Here is a 20,441-nt window from a genome sequence, read left to right on the forward strand (position 1 = left end):
AGAGTGATCCTCCGCCCACCTGATTATTTTAGTTCCATTGCTAAGGAACTCCTTGTCCCCTTGATGATTGACGTAAGCTACAGTCGTGATGTTTGTCCGACTGAAATCTGATGAATCTTGGCCGCAGCTAGCTGAGGCCATGCCTGAAGCGCGTTGAATATCGCCCTCAGTTCCAGAATAGTTATCGGGAGAAGAGCTTCTTCCCGAGACATAAGCCCCTGAGCTTTTCAGGGAGTCCCAGACTGCACCCCAGCCCAACAGACTGGCGTCGTCGTTACGATGATCCACTCTGGTCTGCAGAAACACATTCCCTGAGACAGGTGATCCTGAGACAACCACCAGAGAAGAGAAATCTCTGGGTCCCCTGGTCCAACTGTTATTAGAGGAGACAAATCTGCATAATCCCATTCCACTGTTTGAGCATGCATAGTTGCAGTGGTCTGTAGGTGTATCCGAGCAAAAGGGACTATGTCCATTGCCGCTACCTTTTAGTCTGATTGTCTCCATGCACTGAGCTACAGATGGCCGAGGAATGGAATGAAGAGCTCGGCAAGTGGTTTAAGAGTTTTAACTTTCTGACCTCCGTCAGAAATAATTTTAATTTCTACCGAGTCTATTAGAGTTCCTAGGAAGGAAACTCTTGTGAGGGGGAGAGAGAACTCATTTTGATGTTCACTTCCACCCGTGAGACCTCAGAAAGGCCCAATACAATTTCCGTGAGAGACTTGGCTCTTTGGAAAGTCGACACCTGAATTAAGATGGTCGTCTAGATAAGGTGCCACTGCTATGCCCCGCGGTCTTAGAACCGCCAGGAGGGACCCTAGCACATTTGGGAAAATTCTGGGAGCAGTGACCAACCCAAAAGGAAGAGCCACAAGCTGATAATGCTTGTCCAGAAAGGCGAACCTGAGAAACTGGTGATGAACTTTGTAGATAGATTGGAAAGTGCAGATACACATCCTCCTGGATCATTGGTAAGATTGTCGCGAATGGTCCACATCTTAAATGATGGGACTCTGAGGAATTTGTTTAGAATTTTGAGATCCAGGATTGGTCTGAAAGTTCCTTCTTTTTTGGAACCACAAACAGTGTGTGAGATAAAACCCAGCCCTTTATCCGCAATTGGAACTGGGTGGAACACTCCCATTGTATGAGGCTCTTCTAACACAGCGTAAGAAAGCCTCTTTCTTGTCTGGTCTGTAGACAGACGAGAAAATGTGGAACCTTCCCCTGGAGGGGAGTCCTTGAATTCTAGAAGATATCTCTGGGATACAATCTCTAAGGCCCAAGGATCTTGTACGTCTCTTGCCCAAGCCTGAGCGAAGAGAGAGAGTCTGCCCCCTACTAGATCCGGTCCCGGATCGGGGGCTACCCCATCATGCTGTCTTGGAGGCAGCTGCAGGCTTCTTGGCCTGTTTACCCTTGTTCCAGCCCTGGTAAGGTTTCCAGGCTGCCCTGGGTTGTGAAGCGTTACCCTCTTTGCATTGCAGCAGGGGAGGAATGAAGAGAGAACCGCTCCTGAAATTCCGAACGGAAACGAAAATTATTTTGTTTGTTCTTTGTCTTAAAGGACTTGTCCTGAGGGAGAGCATGGCCTTTACCCCCCAGTGATTTCTGAAATAATCTCTTTCAATTCAGGCACGAAGAGGGTCTTTCCTTTGCAAGGGATGTTCAAGATATGGAAATTTGACGACACATTCGGCCAACCAGGACTTTAGCCATAGCGCCCTACGCGCTAAAATGGCGAAACCTGAATTCTTTGCCACTAACTTAGCTAGTTGGAAAGCGGCATCTGTGATAAAAGAATTAGCCAGCTTAAGAGCCTTAATTCTGTCCATAATGTCCTCATATGAGGTCTCCGTCTGGAGCGCATCTTCCAGCGCCTCGAACCAGAAAGCAGCTTTAGTAAAAGGTTGGAGAAGAAAACCTTGTTGAATAAAAAATTTCTTAAGTAAACCCTCTAATTTTTTATCCACTAGGGTCTTTAAAAGCACAACTGTCTTCAATTGGTATGTTAGTTGCGTTTAGCAAGTGAAGAAAAAGCCCCCTCCACCTTAGGGACCGTCTGCACGAGTCCCGCATGGGAGTCAGATATGGGGAACATTTTCTTAAAAACAGGGAGGGGGAACAAAGGGAATACCTGGGTCTACTCCCACTCCCTAGTAACGATATCCGCAATCCTCTTAGGGGACCGGAAACACATCAGTGTAAACAGGAACTTCTAGGTACTTGTCCATTTTACCAATTTTCTCTGGAACCACCAAAGGGTCGCAGTCATCCAGAGTAACAAATACCTCCCTGAGGCAATAAGCGGAGGTGTTCTAGTTTAAATTTAAAAGCCAACGTATCTGAATCTGTCTGAGGAGCAACCTTTCCCAAATCGGAAATTTCTCCCTCAGACAGCAAATCCCTCGCCGCCCACTTTAGATCGTTGTGAGGGGTATAATGGATACGGCTACTAAAGCGTCAGAAAGGCTCAGAATCTGTTCTTATAACAGAGCTATCACGCTTTGCAGGTAACAGGGCAGTTTATGATAAAAACACTGAGAGGGTATTATTCATAACTGCCGCCAAATCTTGTAAGGTAAAAGAGTTTAAACGCACTAGATGGTGCTAGGCGTCGCTTGAGCGGGAGTAACTGGTTGTGACACTTGGGGAGAGAGGTTGACGGGCTAACCTTGTTACCTTCTGTCTGAGAATCATCTTGGGCCACATTTTTAAGTGCAACAATATGTTCTTTAAAGTGTATAGACATATCAGTACAAATGGGACACATTCTGAGAGAGGGTTCCACCATGGCTTCTAAACACATTGAACAAGGATTTTCCTTGGTGTCAGACATGTTTAACAGACTAGTAGTAACACAAAACAGGCTTGGAAATCACTTTAATCAAGTAAAAACACACATTGAAAAAAACGTTACTGTGCCTTTAAGAGATAAAAAAGGCACACAATTTTGCAAAACAGTGAAAAATGCAGTAAACTTTTCGAAATTTTTACAGTATGTACCTAAAGCATTAGTAAGATTGCACCACTAGCATAAAAACGATTAACCCCTTAATGCCCAAAACGGATCGACAGTAAGACCAACAAACCGGTTAAAACACCTTACAGCACCTTGCCACAGCACTGCTGTGGCCCCTACCTGCCCTTAGGAACCAGATTTGTGGGGAAAAAGCTTCTTATAGGCCCTCAAACTGCAGCAGGACCCTCCATGTGAAACAGCCTGAATATCTAGTCAAATATAACTGCGCATCTGAGGCGTCAAATTAGGCCCCTCCCACCTTGCTCCGGTGCTGTGAGGCCTAAAGAAACACTCCTAAGTGTTTGAATAATAGCCATGTGGATAACAACCCCTGAAAGAAACCCAAAGGAACCTTCAAAGTGTCTCAAAAAACGATATTTTCAATAAAAACATAATTTATGCTTACCTGATAAATTCCTTTCTTCTGTAGTGTGATCAGTCCACGGGTCATCATTACTTCTGGGATATTACTCCTCCCCAACAGGAAGTGCAAGAGGATTCACCCAGCAGAGCTGCATATAGCTCCTCCCCTCTACGTCACTCCCAGTCATTCGACCAAGGACCAACGAGAAAGGAAAAGCCAAGGGTGAAGTGGTGACTGGAGTATAAATTAAAAAATATTTACCTGCCTTAAAAACAGGGCGGGCCGTGGACTGATCACACTACAGAAGAAAGGAATTTATCAGGTAAGCATAAATTATGTTTTCTTCTGTTAAGTGTGATCAGTCCACGGGTCATCATTACTTCTGGGATACCAATACCAAAGCAAAAGTACACAGGATGACGGAGGGATAGGCAGGCTCTTTATACAGAAGGAACCACTGTCTGAAGAACCTTTCTCCCAAAAATAGCCTCCGATGAAGCAAAGTGTCAAATTTGTAAAATTTGGAAAAAGTATAAGCGAAGACCAAGTTGCAGCCTTGCAAATCTGTATCAACAGAGGGCCTCATTCTTGAAGGCCCAAGTGGAAGCCACAGCTCTAGTAGAATGAGCTGTAATTCTTTCAGGAGGCTGCTGTCCAGCAGTCTCATAAGCTAAACGAATTATGCTACGAAGCCAAAAAGAAAGAGAGGGTTAGCGGAAGCTTTTGTGACCTCACCTCTGCCCAGAGATAAATGACAAACTGAGAAGACGTTTGTCGAAATTCCTTAGTTGCCTGTAAGTAAAATTTTAGAGCACGACTACATCCAGGTTGTGCAGTAGACGTCCTTCTTTGAAGAAGGATTTGGGCATAAAGAAGGAACAACAATCTCTTGATTGATATTCCAGTTAGTAACTACCTTAGGTAGAACCCAGGTTTAGTACGCAGGAGCTACCTTAATCCGAATGAAAAATCAAATAAGGAGAATCACAATGTAAGGCTGATAATTCAGAGACTCTTCGAGTCCGAGGAAATAGCCATTAAAATAGAACTTTCCAAGATAACAACTTTATATCAATGGAATGAAGAGGGTTCAAACGGAACGCCCTGTAAAACATTAAGAACAAGGTTTAAACTCCATGGTGGAGCAACAGTTTTAACACACAGCTTAATTCTGGCCAAAGCCTGACAAAAAGCCTGGACGTCAGGAACTTCCTGACAGACGTTTGTGTAACAGAATGACAGAAGCTGAGATCTGTCCCTTTAATGAACTAGCAGATAAACCCGTTTACTAAACCTTCTTGTAGAAAAGACAATATCCTAGGGAATCCTAACCTTACTCCAAGAGTAACCTTTGGATTCACACCAATATAGGTATTTACGCCATATCTATATGGTAAATCTTTCTGGTAACAGGTTTCCTAGCCTGTATTAAGGTATCAATAACTGACTCAGAAAATCCACGTCTTGATAAAATCAAGCGTTCAATTTCCAAGCAGTCAGCTTCAGAGAAGTTAGATTTTGATGTTTGAAGGGACCCTGTATCAGAAGATCCTGTTTCAGAGGTAGAGACCAAAGGTGGACAGGATGACATGTCCACCAGGTCTGCATACCAAGTCCTGCGTGGCCACGCAGGTGCTATTAGAATCACTGATGCTCTCTCTTGTTTGATTCTGGCAATCAATCGAGGAAGCAACTGGGAAGGGTGGAAACACGTAAGCCATCCTGAAGTCCCAAGGTGCTGTCAGAGCATCTATCAGGACTGCTCCTGGATCCCTGGATCTGGACCCGTAACAGAGGAAGCTTGGCGTTCTGTCGAGACGCCCATGAGATCTATCTCTGGTTTGCCCCAACGTCGAAGTATTTGGGCCAAAGACCCTCCGGATGAAGTTCCCACTCCCCCGGATGAAAAGTCTGACGACTTAAGAAATCCGCCTCCCAGTTCTCCACTCCCGGGATGTGGATTGCTGACAAGTGGCAAGAGTGAGACTCTGCCCAGCAAATTATCTTTGATACTTCCATCATAGCTAGGGAGCTTCTTGTCCCTCCCTGATGGTTGATGTAAGCTACAGTCGTGATGTTGTCCGACTGAAACCTGATGAACCCCCGAGTTGTCAACTGGGGCCAAGCCAGGAGGGCATTGAGAACTGCTCTCAATTCCAGAATGTTTATTGGCAGGAGACTCTCCTCCTGACTCCATTGTCCCTGAGCCTTCAGAGAATTCCAGACGGCACCCCAACCTAGAAGGCTGGCGTCTGTTGTTACAATTGTCCAGTCTGGTCTGCTGAATGGCATCCCCCTGGACAGATGTGGCCGAGAAAGCCACCATAGAAGAGAATTTCTGGTCTCTTGATCCAGATTCAGAGAAGGGGATAAGTCTGAGTAATCCCCATTCCACTGACTTAGCATGCACAGTTGCAGTGGTCTGAGGTGTAAGCGTGCAAAGGGTACTATGTCCATTGCCGCTACCATTAAGCCGATTACCTCCATGCATTGAGCCACTGACGGGTGTTGAATGGAATGAAGGGTGCAGCAAGCACTTTGAAGTCTTGTTAGCCTGACCTCTGTCAGGTAAATCTTAATTTCTACAGAATCTATAAGAGTCCCCAGGAAGGGAACTCTTGTGAGTGGAATGAGTGAACTTTTCTTTTCGTTCACCTTCCATCCATGTGACCTTAGAAATGCCAGCACTAACTCTGTATGAGACTTGGCAGTTTGAAAGCTTGAAGCTTGTATCAGAATGTCGTCTAGGTATGGAGCTACCGAGATTCCCCGCGGTCTTAGTACCGCCAGAAGAGCACCCAGAACCTTTGTGAAGATTCTTGGAGCTGTAGCCAATCCGAATGGAAGAGCCACAAACTGGTAATGCCTGTCTAGGAAGGCAAACCTTAGGTACCGATAATGATCTTTGTGAATCGGTATGTGAAGGTAAGCATCTATTAAATCTACAGTGGTCATGTATTGACCCTCTTGGATCATAGGTAAAATTGTCCGAATAGTCTCCATCTTGAACGATGGAACTCTTAGGAATTTGTTTAGGATCTTTAAGTCCAGGATTGGTCTGAAAGTTCCCTCTTTTTTGGGAACCACAAACAGATTTGAGTAAAACCCCTGTCCCTGTTCCGATCGTGGAACTGGATGGATTACTCCCATTAACAAGAGCTCTTGTACGCAGCGTAGAAACGCCTCTTTCTTTGTCTGGATTGTTGACAATCTTGACAGATGAAATCTCTCTCTTGGAGGAGAGTATTTGAAGTCCAGAAGGTATCCCTGAGATATTATCTCTAGCGCCCAGGGATCCTGAACATCTCTTGCCCAAGCCTGGGCGAAGAGAGAAAGTCTGCCCCCCACTAGATCCGATCCCGGATCGGGGGCCCTCAATTCATGCTGTTTTAGGGGCAGCAGCAGGTTTCCTAGTCTGCTTGCCCTTGTTCCAGGACTGGTTAGGTTTCCAGCCTTGTCTGTAGCGAGCAACAGCTCCTTCCTGTTTTGGTGCAGAGGAAGTTGATGCTGCTCCTGCTTTGAAATTACGAAAGGAACGAAAATTAGACTGTCTAGTCTTGGCTTTGGCTTTGTCCTGAGGCAGGGCATGGCCTTTACCTCCTGTAATGTCAGCGATAATCTCTTTCAACCCGGGCCCGAATAAGGTCTGCCCTTTGAAAGGTATATTAAGCAATTTAGACTTAGAAGTAACATCAGCTGACCAGGATTTTAGCCACAGCGCCCTGCGTGCCTGAATGGCGAATCCTGAATTCTTCGCCGTAAGTTTAGTAAGATGTACTACGGCCTCCGAAATGAATGAATTAGCTAGTTTAAGGACTCTAAGCCTGTCCGTAATGTCGTCCAGAGTAGCTGAACCAATGTTCTCTTCCAGAGACTCAATCCAGAATGCCGCTGCAGCCGTGATCGGCGCAATGCATGCAAGGGGTTGCAATATAAAACCTTGTTGAACAAACATTTTCTTAAGGTAACCCTCTAACTTTTTATCCATTGGATCTGAAAAAGCACAGCTATCCTCCACCGGGATAGTGGTACGCTTAGCTAAGGTAGAAACTGCTCCCTCCACCTTAGGGACCGTTTGCCATAAGTCCCTTGTGGTGGCGTCTATTGGAAACATTTTTCTAAATATCGGAGGGGGTGAGAACGGCACACTGGGTCTATCCCACTCCTTAGTAACAATTTCAGTAAGTCTCTTAGGTATAGGAAAAACCTCAGTACTCGTCGGTACCGCAAAATATTTATCCAACCTACACATTTTCTCTGGTATTGCAACTGTGTTACAATCATTCAGAGCCGCTAAGACCTCCCCTAGTAATACACGGAGGTTTTCCAGTTTAAATTTAAAATTTGAAATATCTGAATCCAGTCTGTTTGGATCAGAACCGTCACCCACAGAATGAAGTTCTCCGTCCTCATGTTGTTGCACCTGTGACGCAGTGTCTGACATGGCCCTAATATTATCAGCGCACTCGGTTCCACCCCAGAGTGATCACGCTTACCTCTTAGTTCTGGTAATTTAGGCCAACAACCTCAGTCATAACAGTAGCCATAACTGTAATGTGATTTGTAATGGCCGCCCAGATGTACCTCGGCGCTACAATATCACGCACCTCCCTCTGAGCGGGAGATGTAGGTACTGACACGTGAGGCGAGTTAGTCGCATAACTCTCCCCTCGTTGTTTGGTGAAATTTGTTCAATTTGTACAGATTGACTTTTGTTTAAAGTAGCAATCAATACAGTTAGTACATAAATTTCTATTGGGCTCCACTTTGGCATTGCAACAAATGATACAGGTATCATCCTCTGAATCAGACATGTTAACACACTAGCAAATAAACTTGCAACTTGGAATAGCAATTCAATGTAGAATAATATTAAAACGTACTGTGCCTTTAAGAAGCACAGAAGATCTATGACAGTTGAAAATTAATAAATTGAAACAGTTATAGCCTCAATCCTTGTAAACACACAACTTTAGCAAAGGTTGAATCCCATAGCAAAGATAACAAATTCTGAAAGCAGGAAACAAATTACAGAATAAACGTTTTTTATCTCAGTCAAACTATAATTCTCACAGCTCTGCTGAGAGAAATTACCTCCCCTCAAAATAAGTTTTGAAGACCCCTGAGCTCTGTAGAGATGAACCGGATCATGCAGGGAATACATGAGTTGCTGACTGAAATATTTGATGCATAGTAAAAAGCGCCAAAAAAACGGCCCCTCCCCTCACACACAGCAGTGAGGGAGAACAGAAACTGTCAGAAAAAACAGATTAAGCAACTGCCAAGTGGAAAAATAGTGCCCAAACATTTATTCACACAGTACCTCAGCAAATGAAACGATTTTACATCCAGCAAAAACGTTAAACATAATCTCTAGCTATTAAACAGCTTTATGTATTTCTTACAGTGTAATTTAGTGAAGTACCATTCCCCAGAATACTGAAGTGTAAAGTATACATACATGACATTATATCGGTATGGCAGGATTTTCTCATCAATTCCATTGTCAGAAAATAAAAACAGCTACATACCTCTATGCAGATTCATCTGCCCGCTGTCCCCTGATCTGAAGTTTACCTCACTCCTCAGATGGCCGAGAACAGCAATATGATCTTAACTACTCCGGCTAAAATCATAGCAAAACTCTGGTAGATTCTTCTTCAAACTCTGCCAGAGAGGTAATAACACACTCCGGTGCTATTTCTAAAATAACAAACTTTTGATTGAAGATATAAAACTAAGTATAATCACCATAGTCCTCTCACACATCCTATCTAGTCGTTGGTGCAAGAGAATGACTGGGGAGTGACGTAGAGGGGAGGCGCTATATGCAGCTATGCTGGGTGAAATCCTCTTGCACTTCCTGTTGGGGAGGAGTAATATCCCAGAAGTAATGATGACCCGTGGACTGATCACACTTAACAGAAGAAAACCCGTTTGCCATGAAGTAGTGTCAACCAGCATAAACTAGCCCTGTTATGTAAGCTTGCAATTCCTTACTGAGTCTCTGAACACAGCTTACCCTTCCCTCATGGGGATATATCAGTCTTTTCTAGCATTATCATAGTCTTGTCTAGAAATAAATGAACTGAACATACCTTATTGCAGCCTAACCTGCAAACCGTTTCCCCCCAACTGAAGTTTTCTTGCATTCCTCAGTCCTTTGTGGGACAGCAGTGGATTTTAGTAACAACATGCTAAAATCATCTTCCTCCCTGCAGAAATCTTCATCTCCTTTTCAGCTAGAGAGTAAATAGTACACACCGGTACCATATAAAATAACAAACTTATTGCTTGTAGAAAATAAAAACTACAATTCTAACACCATATTCACTTTACCCTTCCGATTGCTTAGAGCGGCAAAGAGAATCACTGGGGGGTGGAGCTAGAGGGGGAGCTATATGGACAGCTCTGCTGTGTGCTCTCTTTGCCACTTCCTGTTGGGAAGGAGAATATCCCACAAGTAAAGGATGAATCCGTGGACTCGATACATAATTTATGCTTACCTGATAAATTTATTTCTCCTGTGGTGTATCCAATCCACGGATCATCCATTACTTGTGGGATATTCTCATTCCCAACAGGAAGTTGCAAGAGGACACCCACAGCAGAGCTGTTATATAGCTCCTCCCCTAACTGCCATATCCAGTCATTCGACCGAAAACATGCAGAGAAAGGAGAAACCATAGGGTGCAGTGGTGACTGTAGTTTAATGAAAAAATTACCTGCCTTAAAATGACAGGGCGGGCCGTAGGACTGGATACACCACAAGAGAAATAAATTTATCAGGTAAGCATAAATAGTGTTTTCTCTTGTAAGGTGTATCCAGTCACAGGATCATCCATTACTTGTGGGATACCAATACCAAAGCTAAAGTACACGGATGAAGGGTAGGGACAAGGCAGGTACTTAAACGGAAGGTACCACTGCCTGTAAAACCTTTCTCCAAAAATAGCCTTCGAAGAAGCAAAAGTATCAAATGTGTAGAATTTTGAAAAGTATGAAGCGAAGACCAAGTCGCCTTGCAAATCTGTTCAGCAGAAGCCTCATTTTTAAAGGCCCAAGTGGAAGCCACAGCTCTAGTAGAATGAGCTGTAATCCTTTCGGGAGGCTGCTGTCCAGCAGTCTCATAGCTAAGCGGATTATGCTTCCTTAGCCACAAAGAAAGAGAGGTTGCCGAAGCTTTTGACCTCTCCTCTGACCAGAGTAGACCACAAACAAAGCAGATGTTTGACGAAAATCTTTAGTAGCTTGCAAGTAAAACTTTAAAGCATGAACCACGTCCAGATTGTGTAATAGACGTTCCTTCTTTGAAGAAGGATTAGGGACACAAGGATGGAACAACAATCTCTTAATTGATATTCTTGTTAGATACCACCTTAGGTAAAAACCCAGGTTTGGTACGCAGGACTACCTTATGCGAATGAAAATCAGATAAGGAGAATCCAATGTAGGCAGATAACTCAAAGACTCTACGAGCGAGAAATAGCTACAAAAAAAGAACTTTCCAAGATAAAAGTTTGATATCTATGGAATGAAGAGGTCCAAATGCAACTCCTTGAAGAACCTTAAGAACCAAATTTAAGCTCCATGGCGGAGCAACAGGTTTAAACACAGGCTTGATTCTAACTAAAGCCTGAAAAAATGCCTGAACGTCTGGAACATCTGTCAAGACGCTTGTGCAAAAGAATAGACAGCGCAGAAATCTGTCCCTTTAAGGAACTAGCTGACAATCCTTTTTCCAAACCTTCTTGGAGAAAGGATAATATCCTGGGAATCCTGACTTTACTCCATGAGTAACCCTTGGATTCACACCAATAAAGATATTTACGCCATATCTTATGATAAATTTTGCCTGTATTAAGGTATCATATAAAATCAAGCGTTCAATCTCCATGCAGTCAGTCACAGAGAAATTAGATTTGGATGGTGGAAAGGACCCTGAAGTAGAAGGTCCTGTCTCAGAGGCAGAGTCCATGGTGGAAAGGATGACATGTCCACTAGATCTGCATACCAGGTCCTGCGTGGCCACGCAGGCGCTATTAAAATCACAAATGCTCTCTCCTGCTTGATTTTGGCAATCAGTCGAGGGAGCAGAGGAAACGGTGGAAACACATAAGCCAGGTTGAAAGACCAGGGCGCTGCTAGAGCATCTATCAGCGTCGCCTTGGGATCCCTGGACCTGGATCCGTAACAAGGAAGCTTTGCGTTCTGTCGAGATGCCATGAGATCCAGTACTGGTTTGCCCCAACGATGAATCAATTGTGCAAACACCTCCGGATGGAGTTCCCTCTCCCCCGGATGAAAAGTCTGTCGACTTAGAAAATCCGCCTCCCAGTTCTCTACACCTGGGATATGGATAGCTGATAGGTGGCAAGAGTGAATCTCTGCCCAGTGAATTATTTTTGAGACTTCTAACATCGCTAGGGAACTTCTTGTTCCCCCTTGATGGTTGATGTAAGCCACAGTCGTGATGTTGTCCGACTGAAATCTGATATACCTCAGAGTTGCTAACTGAGGCCAAGCCTGAAGAGCATTGAATATCGCTCTCAGTTCCCGAATATTTATTGGAAGGAGTGTCTCCTCCTGAGTCCACGATCCCTGAGCCTTCAGGGAGTTCCAGACTGCACCCCAACCTAGAAGGCTGGCATCTGTTGTTACAATTGTCCAATCTGGCTGCGAAAGGTCATACCTTTGGACAGATGGACCCGAGATAGCCACCAGAGAAGAGAATCCCTGGTCCTCTTGATCCAGATTTAGGTAGAGGGGGACAAGTCTGTGTAATCCCTGTTCCACTGAGCTGAGCATGCATAGTTTGCAGCGGTCCTGAGATGTAAGCGTGCAAACGGCACTATGTCCCATTGCCGCTACCATTAAAGCCGATTACTTCCATGCACTGAGCCACCGAAGGGCGCGGAATGGAATGAAGAACATGGCAGGAATTTAGTAGCTTTGATAACCTGGACTCCGTCAGGTAAATTTTCATTTCTACAGAATCTATCAGAGTCACTAGGAAGGAAACTCTTGTGAGTGGGGATAGAGAACTCTTTTCCTCGTTCACTTTCCACCCATGCGACCTCAGAAATGCCAGTACTATGTCCGTATGAGACTTGGCAATTTGGAAGTTTGACGCCTTTATCAGGATGTCGTCTAAATAAGGGGCAACTGATATGCCCCGCGGCCTTAGGACCGCCAGAAGCGACCCTAGAACCTTTGTGAAGATTATTAGGGGCTGTAGCGAATCCAAAAGGAAGAGCTACGAACTGGTAATGCCTGTCCAGAAAGGCAAACCTGAGAAACCGATGATGATCTTTGTGTATCGGAATGTGAAGATAAGCATCCTTTAGATCCACTGTAGTCATATATTGACCCTCCCTGGATCATAGGTAGGATGGTACGAATAGTTTAAATTTTGAATGATGGAACTCTGAGGAAATTTGTTTAAGATCTTTAGATCCAAAATTGGTCTGAAGGTTCCCTCTTTTTTGGGAACCACAAACAGATTTGAGTAAAAACCCTGTCCCTGTTCCTCCTTTGGAACTGGAAGGATCACTCCCTAAACTAGGAGGTCTCATACACAGTGTAAGAATGCCTCTCTCTTTATCTGGTTTTGCAGATAAAATTGTGAAAGGTGAAATCTCCCTTTTGGAGGGGAAGCTTTGAAGTCCAGGAGATATCCCTGGGATATAATTTCTTCAACGCCCAGGGATCCTGAACATCTATTGCCCACGCCTGGGCGAAGAGTGGAGAGTCTGCCTCCTACTAGATCCGTTTACCGGCTAGGGGGCCGTTCCTTCATGCTGTCTTAGAGGCAGCAGCAGGATTTTTGGCATGCTTACCTTTGTTCCAGGTCTGGTTTTGGCCTCCAGACCCGTTTTGGACTGAGCAAAAGTCCCTCTTGTTTTGCATTAGAGGAAGTTGATTGCCACACTTGCCTGAAGTTTCGAAAGGTACGAAAATTAGACTGTTTAGCCCTTGATTTGGACCTGTCCTGAGGAAGGGCATGACCTTTTCCTCAGTGATATCAGCAATAATCTCCTTCAAACCAGGCCCAAATAGGGTCTGCCCTTGAAGGGAATGTTAAGCAGCTTAGATTTTGAAGTCACGTCAGCCCGATCATGAATTAAGCCATAGCGCCCTACGCGCCTGTATAGCAAAACGAGAATCTTAGCCCGTTAGTTTAGTCAAATGAACAATGGCATCAGAAACACAAGAATTGGCTAGCTTAAGTGCTCTACGTTTGCCAAGTATGTCAACAATGGAGTCGCTACCTGTAAAGCCTCTTCCAGAGACTCAAACCAGAACGCCGCAGCAGCTGCGGTGACAGGAGCAATGCATGCAAGGGGCTGTAGGATAAAACCTTGTTGAATAAAAATTTTCTTAAGGTAACCTTCTAATTTTTTATACCATTGGGTCTGAAAAAGCACAACTGTCCTCGACAGGGATAGTAGTACGCTTTGCTAGAGTAGAAACTGCTCCCTCCACCTTAGGAACTGTCTGCCATAAGTCCCGTGTTGGTGGCGTCTATAGGAAACATTTTTCTAAAAATAGGAGGTGGAGAGAATGGCACACTGGCCTATCCCATTCCTTAGTAATAATTTCTGTAAACCTTTTAGGTATTGGAAAAACATCAGTACACACCGGCACTGCAAAGTATTTATCCAGCCTACACAATTTCTCTGGTACTGCAATTGTGTCACAGTCATTCAGAGCAGCTAAAACCTCCCTGAGCAATATGCGGAGGTATTCAAGCTTAAATTTAAATGTAGAAATATCAGAATCAGGTATCTTTCCTAAATCAGAAATATCACCCATAGACTGAAGCTCTCCTTCCTCAGCTTCTGCATATTGTGAGGCAGTATCAGACATGGTTCTTAAGCGTCAGTATGCCCTGCATTTCGTCTAACCCCAGAGCTATCTCGCTTACCTCTAAATTCAGGTAGTCTGGCTAATACCGCTGACAGTGTATTATCCATGACTGCCGCCATGTCTTGTAAAGTAATCGCTATGGGCACCCTAGATGTACTTGGCGCCATTTGAGCGTGAGTCCCTTGAGCGGGAGTCAAAGGATCTAACACGTGGGGAGAGTTAGTTGGCATAACTTCCCCCTCGTCAGATTCCTCTGGTGATAAATATTTTAAAGACAAAATATGATCTTTATTGCTTAAAGTGAAATCAGTACATTTGGTACACATTCTAAGAGGGGGGTTCCACCATGGCTTTTAAACATAATGAACAAGGAGTTTCCTCTATGTCAGACATGTTTATACAGACTAGCAATGAGACTGGCAAGCTTGGAAAACACTTTAAATCAAGTTAACAAGCAATATAAAAAACGGTACTGTGCCTTTAAGAGAAACAAATTTTGTCAAAATTTGAAAAACAGTGAAAAAAGGCAGTAAAACAAACGAAATTTTTACAGTGTATATAATAAAGCTAAACAGAGCCATTGCAACACTTGCAAAAGGATGATTAACCCTTAGTTCAAAAAACGGATCAAAAAAACGACATAGACTTTTTTTAACAGTCACAATCAATGCCACGCTCTTCGCTGTGGCCCTACCTTCCCCAATAAACGACTTTAGGCCCTTTTGATATGTCCACTGTAGCATTCAGGGGACTTCTGAGGAAAAATGGATATCTCAGCCTGTAATTTTAACTGCGCAAAAAAGGGCTAAAATAGGCCCCTCCCACTAATACTACAACAGTGGAAAGCCTCAGGAAACTGTTACTAGGCAAAAATAAAGCCAGCCATGTGGAAAAAAAACTAGGCCCCCCAATAAGTTTTATCACCAAAGCATATATAAAAAACGATTAAAAATGCCAGCAAAAGTTTTATATTGCATTTATATAAGGGTATTACCCCTGAGAGAAAGCATGAACCAGTTGTTATTATATCACTGTATTCAGGCTTAATTTACATTAATCCGGTATCAGCAGCATTTTCTAGCATTCCAATCGTAGAAAGAAAACATAATTTATGTAAGAACTTACCTGATAAATTCATTTCTTTCATATTAGCACGAGTCCATGAGCTAGTGACGTATGGGATATACATTCCTACCAGGAGGGCAAAGTTTCCCAAACCTCAAAATGCCTATAAATACACCCCTCACCACAACACCACAAATCAGTTTAACGAATAGCCAAGAAGTGGGGTGATAAAAAAGTGTGAAAGCATATAAAATAAGGAATTGGAATAGTTGTGCTTTATACAAAAAAATCATAACCACCAAAAAGGGTGGGCCTCATGGACTCTTGCTAATATGAAAGAAATGAATTTATCAGGTAAGTTCTTACATAAATTATGTTTTCTTTCATGTAATTAGCAAGAGTCCATGAGCTAGTGACGTATGGGATAATGACTACCCAAGATGTGGATCTTTCCACGCCAAAAGTCACTAGAGAGGGAGGATAAAATGAAGACAGCCAATCCTGCTGAAATTAATCCACACCCAAAATAAAGTTTAATGAAAAACATAAGCAGAAGATTCAAACTGAAACCGCTGCCTGAAGTACTCTTTCTACCAAAAAACTGCTTCAGAAGAAGAACATACATTCAAAATGGTAGAATTTAGTAAAGTATGCAAAGAGGACCAAGTTGCTGCTTTGCAAATCTGATCACGAAGCCTCATTCCTAAACGCCCCAGGAGATTAGGAGAAACTGACCTCAGTAGAATGAGCTGTAATCCTTTGAGGCGGAGTTTTACCCGACTCGACATCAGCATGGTGAATCTAAGGAGTTCACCCAAGATGCCAAAGAAAAGGCAGAAGCTTCTCTGACCTTTTCCTAGAACCGAACAGACTGACAAATAAGACTAGAAGTCTTACGGAAAAGACTTAGTACGCCTCGAACATAATATTTCAAAGCTCTAACAACATCCAAAGAATTGCAACGATTTCCTCTTAGAATTCTTAGGATTAGGACATAATGAAGGAACCACAATTTCTCTACTAATGTTGTTGGAATTCCACAACATTAGGTAAAAATTCAAAGAAGTTCGCAAACACCGCCTTATCCTGATGAAAAATCAGAAACAAGAGACTCACAAGATAAGAAGCAGATAATTCAGAGACTCTTCTGGCAGAAGAGATGGCCAAAAGGAACAAAAACTTTCCAAGAAAGTAATTTAATGTCCTAATGAATGCCATGGGTTCAAAAGGAGGAGCTTGAAGAGCCCTCAGAACCAATTCAAACTCATAAGGAGGAGAAATTGACCTTAATGACAGGTTTTATACGAACCAAAGCTTGTACAAAACAATGAAATCAGGACACGAGTAGCAATCTATCTTTTGTGAAAAGACACAGAAAGAGCAGAGATTTGTCCATTCAAGGAACTTCGGACAAATACCTTCTATCTAAAACCATCCTGAAGAAACTGTAAAATTCTCGGAATTCTAAAAAGAATGCAGGAAAAATGATGAGAAAGACACCAAGCAATATAAGTCTTCCAGACTCTATAATATATCCTCTCTAGATACAGATTTATGAGCCTGTAAAATAGTATTAATCACAGAGTCAGAGAAACCTCTTTGACCAAGAATCAAGCGTTCAATCTCCATACCTTTAAAATTTAAGGATTTGAGATCCTGATGGAAGAAAGGACCTTGTGACAGAAGGTCTGGTCTTAACGAAAGAGTCCACGGCTGGCAAGAGGCCATCCGGACAAGATCCGCATACCAAAACCTGTGAGGCCATGCTGGAGATACCAGCAGAACAAACGAGCATTCCTTCAGAATCTTGGAGATTACTCTTGGAAGAAGAACTAGAGGCGGAAAGATATAGGCAGGATGATTACTTCCAAGGAAGTGATAATGCATCCACTGCCTCCGCGCTGAGGATCCCGGGATCTGGACAGATACCTGGGAAGTTTCCTTGTTTAGATGAGAAGCCATCAGATCTATTTCTGGGAGTTCCCACATTTTGAACAATCTGAAGAAATACCTCTGGGTGAAGAGACCATTCGCCCGGATGCAACGTTTGGCGACTGAGATAATCCGCTTCCCAATTGTCTATACCTGGTATATGAACCGCAGAGATTAGACAGGAGCTGGATTCCGCCCAACCAGAATTCGAGATACTTCTTTCATAGCCACGAGGACTGTGAGTCCCTCCTTTATGATTGATGTATGCCACAGTTGTGACATTGTTCTGTCTGAAAACAAATGAACGACTCTCTCTTCAGAAGAGGCCAAGACTGAAGAGCTCTGAAAATTGCACAGAGTTCCAAATATTGATCGGTAATCTCACCTCCTGAGATTCACAAACCCCTTGTGCCGTCAGAGACCCCCACCACAGCTCCCCCAACCTGTAAGACTTGCATCTGTTGAGATTATAGTCCAGGTCGGAAGAACAAAAGAAGCCCCCTGAATTAAACGATGGTGATCTGTCCACAACGTCAGAGAGTGTCGTACAATCGGTTTTTAAAGATATAAATTGAGCATATCTTTGTGTAATCCCTGCACCATTGGTTCAGCATTACAGAGCTGAAGAGGTCGCATGTGAAAACGAGCAAAGGGGATCGAGTCCGATGCAGCAGTAATAAGACCTAGAATTTCCATGCATAAGGCTACCGAAGGGAATGATTGTGACTGAATGTTTCGACAAGCTGAAATCAATTTTAGACGTCTCTGTCTGTCAAAGACAGAGTCATGGACACCTGAATCTATCTGGAACCCTAATAAAGGTTACCCCTATGTCTGAGGAATCAATGAACTTTTTAGTGAATTGATCCTCCTACCATGATCTTGAAGAAACACACAAGTCGATTCGTATGAGATTCTGCTAATGTGAAGACTGAGCAAAGTACCAAGATATCGTCCAATAAGGAAATACCACAATACCCTGTTCTCTGATTACAGACAGAAGGGTACCGAGAACCTTTGTAAAAATTCTTGGAGCTGTAGCTAGGCCAAACGGCCAGAGCCACAAATGGTAATGCTTGTCCAGGAAAGAGAATACTCAGGAACTGATAGTGAGCTGGATGAATCGGAATATGCAGATATGCATCCTGTAAATCTATTGTAGACATATAATGCCCTTGCTGAACAAAAGGCAATATAGTCCTTATAGTTACCATTTTGAATGTTGGTATCCTTACATAACGATTCAATATTTTTAGATCCAGACCTGGTCTGAAGAATTCTCCTTCTTGGGTACAATGAAGAGATTCAAATAAAACCCCAGCCCCCTGTTCCAAAACTGGAACTGGCATAATTACTCCAGCCAACTCTAGATCTGAAACACATTTCAGAAATGCTTGAGCTTTCACTGGGTTTACTGGGACACGGGAAAGAATAAAATCTCTTTGCAGGAGGTCTTATCTTGAAACCAATTCTGTACCCTTCTGAAAACAATGTTCTGAATCCAAAGATTGTGAACAGAATTGATCCAAATTTTCTTTGAAAAAAACATAATCTGCCCCCTACCAGCTTGAGCTGGAATGAGGGCCGCACCTTCATGTGGAGTTAGAAGCTGGCTTTGCTTTTCTAGAAGGCTTGGATTTATTCCAGACTGGAGATGGTTTCCAAACTGAAACTGCCTCCTGAGGATGAAGGATCAGGCTTTTGTTCTTTGTTGAAACGAAAGGAACGAAAACGATTATTAGCCCTGTTTTTACCTTTAGATTTTTTATCCTGTGGTAAAAAAGTTCCTTCCCACCCGTAACAGTTGAGATAATAGAATCCAACTGAGAACCAAATAATTTATTACCCTGGAAAGAAAGGGAAAGTAGAGCTTGATTTATAAGACATATCAGCATTCCAAGTTTTAAACCATAAAGCTCTTCTAGCTAAAATAGCTAGAGACATAAACCTGACATCAACTCTGATAATATCAAAAATGGCATCACAGATAAAATTATTAGCATGTTGAAGAAGAATAATTATATTATGAGAATCATGATCTGTTACTTGTTGCGCCTAAAGTTTCCAACCAAAAGTTGAGCTGCAGCAACATCAGCCAATGATATAGCAGGTGATATAAGAAGATTACCTGAACACAGATAACGCTTTTCTTAGAAAGGATTCAATTTTCCTATCTAAAGGATCCTTAAAGGAAGTACCATCTGCCGTAGGAATAGTAGTACGTTAGCAAGGGTAGAAATAGCCCCATCAACTTTAGGGATTTTGTCCCAAAACTCTAATCTGTCGACGGTACAGGATTATAATTGCTTAAAACGTTTAGAAGGAGTAAATGAATTACCCAAATTATTCCATTCTCTGGAAATTACTTCAGAATAGCACAGGAACAGGAAAAACTTCTGGAATAACCACAGGAGATCTAAAGACCTTGTCTAAACGTTTAGATTTAGTATCAAGAGGACCAGAATCCTCAATTTCTAATGCAATTAGGACTTCTTTAAGTAAAGAACGGATAAATTCCATTTTAAATAAATATGACGATTTATCAGCATCAACCTCTGAGACAGAATCCTCTGTATCAGAAGAATCATTAGAATCAGAATGATGATGTTCATTTAAAAATTCATCTGTATAAAGAGAAGTTTTAAAAGACTTTTTATGTTTACCAGAAGGAGAATAACAGACATAGCCTTCTTAATGGATTCAGAAACAAAATCTCTATGTTATCAGGAACACTCTGAACATTAGATGTTGATGGAACTGCAACACGGTAATGGTACTTTACTAAAGGAAATATTTTCTGCATTAACAAGTTTGTCATGACATTTAATACAAACAACAGCTGGAGGAACAACTACCAAAGTTTACAGCTGATACACTTAGTTTTGGTAGTTCCAGCACCAGCAGCGATTTTCCAGTAGTATCTTCTGACTCAGTTGCAACGTGGGACATCTTGCAATATGTAATAGAAAAAACAACATATAAAGCCAAAATTGATCAAATTCCTTAAATGACAGTTTCAGGAATGGGAAAAAATGCCAGTGAACAAGCTTCTAGCAACCAGAAGCAACAAATAATGAGACTTAAATAAAGTGGAGACCAAATTTGACGCCCACAATATTTGGCGCCTAATGCTATTAGCGCCAAAAATGACGCCACATCGGAACGCCGACATTTTTGGCGCGAAAA

The sequence above is a fragment of the Bombina bombina genome, chromosome 3 (genome assembly GCF_027579735.1).
Source record: "Bombina bombina isolate aBomBom1 chromosome 3, aBomBom1.pri, whole genome shotgun sequence".
In the NCBI taxonomy this organism is placed as follows: Eukaryota; Metazoa; Chordata; class Amphibia; order Anura; family Bombinatoridae; genus Bombina; species Bombina bombina.